This window comes from Quercus lobata, chromosome 11 (assembly GCF_001633185.2).
Source record: "Quercus lobata isolate SW786 chromosome 11, ValleyOak3.0 Primary Assembly, whole genome shotgun sequence".
NCBI classification, from domain to species: Eukaryota; Viridiplantae; Streptophyta; class Magnoliopsida; order Fagales; family Fagaceae; genus Quercus; species Quercus lobata.
The window spans coordinates 18557390-18562773 of NC_044914.1; the positions used below are offsets into that span (position 1 = coordinate 18557390).

The following is a 5384-nucleotide window of genomic DNA, read 5'->3' on the forward strand; positions in this document are numbered from 1 at the left end:
ATAAAAATTTCACCTCAATCTACTCAATGGTGGTAGTAGATTCAGCACTAAAATATTCATACTTGCGAATTAGAGTGAGAGTGAGAGACAATAGAGTTAGGCCTTGTTTTGCTTTTTTGCCTTTTGAGTCAAAATTGAATTCTTTTAATTTTTATTTTGTTTTTGTTTTTTTGTTTTGTCACTTTGTGGCTAGGTTTGTGCTAGTTAGATAGATATTACTATATTAGTTAGACAGACTTGGACATTTTGTTAGTAATAGTTAGTAGTCTTTGAAGTAGAACTAGTTACTTAGTAGTTAGTAGTCTTAGTTAATGAATGTTACAACTAGAAGTAGAGCTTAATAGTTAGTAGTTAGTGCTGGTTACTTAGTAGTGTAATCTGTGTAAAGACACTGGACAATAGATGTTTTAGACTTTTAGCTTTCCTTTTGTATTTTTTTTCCCTTTTATTTAACTGTTTATTTATTTTTAATAAATAGGGAGCACAACACACAAGTTCATTGTGCCTTTTATGACAATGTTATGTACCTAGGAGCAATCTGGCACACCTTGTTGTGTAGTTTTTAAATATTTTTTAGGGAAAAAAAAGGTTTAAAAATGGGTGGGTCATGGGTTGGGTTGGGTTGGCCCACAAAAAATGGACGGGCCATGGGTTAGCCCATATTTAATTTGGGCCAAAAAAATCGGGTTTGGACCAACCTAAAACAGTTGGGTTTGGATCGGATTAGTGAATTTCGGCCCATTTTTGCCATGTAGGGGATCAACGTAGACAAGTGAACATATATAGTTTGCCTTTACAAATAATGTACCTTTTGGAAGGGATTGTTAATTTTCCCTGCAAAAATAATATATATGGTGGGAAATTTTTCCTGAAATATAATTGCAATTGTGATGGCTTTCCGCTTTGGACCCCAATAATATAACATTTTACCAAGTAATTGAAGGGTTTTGTTTTGTCCGCAGAAATAGATTCTGTTGTCTAGTACTTTCAACAAAAATAGTTGGTGGTCTTGGTGTCACAGATAAAGAGCTATTGGAGTTGGTGGTCATGGTGGCGTGGTGCATGTGGTTCAATAGGAATGAAGCTCGGCTAGGAAAGACAAGGCAGCAGGGGTCGGAAATTTTGCAGCGAGCTCGATTTCTTCTGGATGAATTTCAGATAGCTAACATCAAGCTCAATACAGGTGGGTTTAGAGAAGATGCCCCATGGTCTCTCCCAAAGGTTCCTTGGTATAAGCTTAATGTTGAGGGTGTCAACTTTCAAATCCATTCATTCTTCGGGAGTTGGGGTAGTAATCCGTGATTTTGCTGGAAGAGTCGAGGCAGTGCTAAGTAAAAATATACCATACCTGCTGGGGCCATTGGAGATTGAAACAAAAGCTTTGGTGGAAGGGGTTCTTTTTGCATGGGATGTGAGGGTTCGAGAGGTTATCTTTGAGTGTGACTCATAGATTGTTGCTAAGGCTGTGAATGGACTGTGTGAACCATCAATAACTATTCGCAATATAGTTGAGAGAATACTGCTTAAGCTAAAAGATTTTAGTGGAGTGCAAGTCTCTCATATTCGAAGGCAAGACAATCGTCTTGCACACTTCTTAGTGCAGTATGCTAGGAATTTAGTTTGGTAACTTGGATAGAAGAAATTTTTATTATGATTAAGTTGGTTTTGGCTTAAGATGTAATGTATTTATCTTCATCTTAATAAAGTTAAGATCTTCTTATATAAAAAAAAGATCCGTGGAAAGATTTTGCGGTATTATTTTTGAATTGTAAGATTTACTATGTGGTGCGTGCAATTTGTAAACTTTGTTATAAATATAAATTGGGTTGGTGACCGTCAGTTTCTTTTTTTTTTTTTCTTTTTTTTTTTTATAATGTTTTTAAAATTTAGGGTAGAAATTACAAGTATTTCCATAATTAATTAGGATGAATTTGTGCTAATAATCTTTAGTCTTTTTCTATACAGTGAGAAGTGGGAACGAAATGGGGATTAGAGATATCTTCTCATCTTCTACTTGAGGTGTAGTTATTGATTTGTTTTTGCTTAGAAGCTAATGATCATTAATATATAAAAAATTCTTCAAAGAATGTTAAACAAAAGCTAGATTGAGAGGAAATATCCCATCCCTTGTTCTCAAATGTATGAATCAAAAATGGGTATGCGTTTGAATTAAAAATTAAAAAAAAAAAAACTATTTAAAAATTTCTTAGTCACCAATATCTATAATCAAGCGATGTTAAGTAACTCTCGCACATCATGTGTATTCTTAGCGTGGTGGTCACTTTATAAGTGCAAAGTTATTATGGGACGTGGAGGGTAAAAGCCAGAATTCAAGTACTCTTTAAGACACAACATTTTTTTTCCCAATTTTTCCCAATAAAACAAAAGGGAGATTTTATATTCACCCAAACTGATATGTGCTGCTTCAGAAACAAATCATATATAATATAGATTGTTCGATCATCATTGAAGGTAACAATTACCATCGGTGTTCATGCATGATATATGATTTTGAAATTAAAAAAAAAGAAAAAGAAAGAACATTTCTGGAAATTAAGGAAGAAAAGAGGAAGGAATTGAGGAAGAGTGATCTTTAGAGACCAAATAAACCTTATTGATCAATGAACCTCACCAAACCATGCAATATATATATATATTAATTCTGTTAAATTGAAAATGAGAAAGGCGTATATGGAAATTGTGTTGCATGTGTAGGTAGGAAATATATAATCACAATTGCAATTTACTACAGCCAATCAACTTGATCATCCCAAAAGTAATAGCCATAGCCATCCATCCTCCAACAAGCACTCTAAAACATGACCTAGGAACAGGAATCCTCCCAAGTCCCAAGCTTTGCTCCTATTACTCCAAACACAACCAATGCTATGCTAGCCACTGCAACCACCATGCCATGCCTCACTTCATCCTCCTTTATAAAAGCAGCACCCAGAAGTGGCACCAATCCTCCAGCAGAAAATGCAAGCGCTGATGCAAAAGCAGCTTGCACTGGGTTCGGTAGATTCTCCTCCGCCGGCTTTTCCAAACCATCTCCAGTCGTGTTTCGGGTTTTCTTCTCTCTTTATCTGTGACATCTCTATGTCATATTGAGTGTAAACAGACACAAATTCACCTATTGCCATACTGCAAGCCCCAGCAACTAACCCTGCAAATCCAGCAAGAAGCATGGGTTTGAGGTCTTTTTTAACAGCTCCAACCCCCATCATCAATGAAGCAACAGAAACTAGCCCATCTGTAGCACCCAACACAGCAGCACGAAGCCACTGTGCCCTTTGATACTTGATAGTATTAGTAGTCAAAATTATTTCTTCTTCTGTCTCTTGGCATTGGTTTTGCTCTATATCATTTGCATGAACTAGAACTCTAACATTGCTTACCGACACTTGGTGATCATGAGCTCCATTGACAGCCATGAAGGCATGAATTACGTACAAAAGGGTGGGGAAATTTTTTTTATAGGGAAAGAGAGAGAAAAGACGACAAGTAACTAGTGGTAGTGATCGATGAGAGAGAGAGAGAGGAAGTATCGTGAGACAATAGGCCCAAGAGCATCTCTAACAGCTTATTTAAATTTTTGTACTATTTGGACAATGAACAATGACGTTTAACTTTTATCTATCTACTTTTTCAAATACACTTTCTAACAGGTTCTCTATCATTTTCTCCATCTCATTTAAATATTATTTCTTCATTTATTCTTTATTCTTTTTTTAATCATCATTTATTCTTCCTATGTTCATTCCCAACAACTATATTTTAAAATTTTTTAATAACTATATTAAAAAAAAAAAAAAACCTTCTTCAAAATTTTCAATAATCAAATTTCTCAAATTGTAATATTTCTTAAGGGATTTTTATTTTTATGAGTAATATTACAGTCACAAATTATTTTACAATATTTTTATAAACTGTTGATGTAGCCTGTTTTTTATTGCTTTTTATCTAAGCTTACCATTAACACCACATTTTTATTAACCAATAACTACTCTCTATTCCATTAAAATATTATTTCTTTATTATTTTTTTAATATTTCTTAATTCATCTATATTTTTCAAATTCCAAACAACATTAACAATTATATATATATATATATATATATATTTATATTAATGAGAAATGTTGTGTTTATAACATTTTTTCGCAATACTTTCACAAGAAAATTTTATATGGTAAGTTATTACTTGTTACTAGTTCTAATTTGAACCCACTATTTAAATTATTTTTTTACTCACCAATGTCAACTAATAACAATCTGCTACTTAAAATTTATTGTGAAAGTATTGTGAAAATATCGTAGTAATGTTACTCAATTTTGACTTCTTATTTCTTATATTATTTTTCATTTCTTTTTTTAGTTTTTTTTTTCATCCATACCCTTTTTTTTTTTCTCTTGTTTTTTCTCCTCCACACACATACACCTACCCCTATATCTATCTTCACTCTTTTTTTGACTTTTTGTTTTTCTAGTTCTTAAGCTCCAGACTCCAAAACATATCTCCACTTCTCCCTCTCTCTTGCTTTCTCTTTCTCTTACACACACACACACACACACACACACACAAATTTCTCTCACTCTATCTCACACAAACAAATTCTCTCTCATACACATATAGATCACCGGCAGAGAAGTGGAGATTGGCGTTCTACACAGATCAGCGTTCTACATGTTATGTTTTTTTTTTTTGGTTATGGTTTGATTAGTTTTATTTTATTATTCAGATTTCATTAGGCTTATGAGAAAGATTGTTTTTGTGTTTCAAATCTTTCAATTGGGTTTTGTGTTTTTGTTTTGATTGTGGTATGTTTTAGTTTGTAACCGTTGAGATAGAGAAGCACAAGAGAGTAAAGAACGAAAGAGAAAAGGAATGAGAGAGAAAGAATTAAATTTTTTTTTTTATTCAACCGGGTATTATTTTAAGGGAGAATATTGTTTAGAGTTGCTACAATGTTTTCTATATCTACAGAAGCACTGCAGCAACTTTAAAAAATATTTGGAAAAATTTTGCATTTAGAGAATCTGTTCGAGTGTAAACATTGGGGTTTTTTCTCCAAAAAAATAGATATAGATAAGCTATTGGTGATGCTCTAAGGAATAACCTTATCAATTCTTTAAAAATGAAAAAAGAATGAGTTTCCAAGGAGCTCTTCGGCTGTTGCTTCTCTAGTTTGGCTTTTGGTCCAATTCAAAATTTATTATTAAAAACCATTGATGACTGAGTGAATAGTATTGATCATTTTCAATTATATATATATCTATATTATATATAAGAGGATTCACCTCTTTCAACTAGACTTTTATGTAGTTCAAAAATACCCTTATTAATGAAGAGTAACTTCATTTAGAAATAAGGTCATAAATGTC

General features: G+C 32.9%; 1 pseudogene; it reads right to left on the minus strand.

Moving 5' to 3' along the window:
- Positions 1-2730: 2730 nt before the first annotated feature.
- LOC115966509 lies at positions 2731-3434 on the minus strand (annotated as a pseudogene).
- Between the last annotated feature and the right edge of the window lie 1950 nt (positions 3435-5384).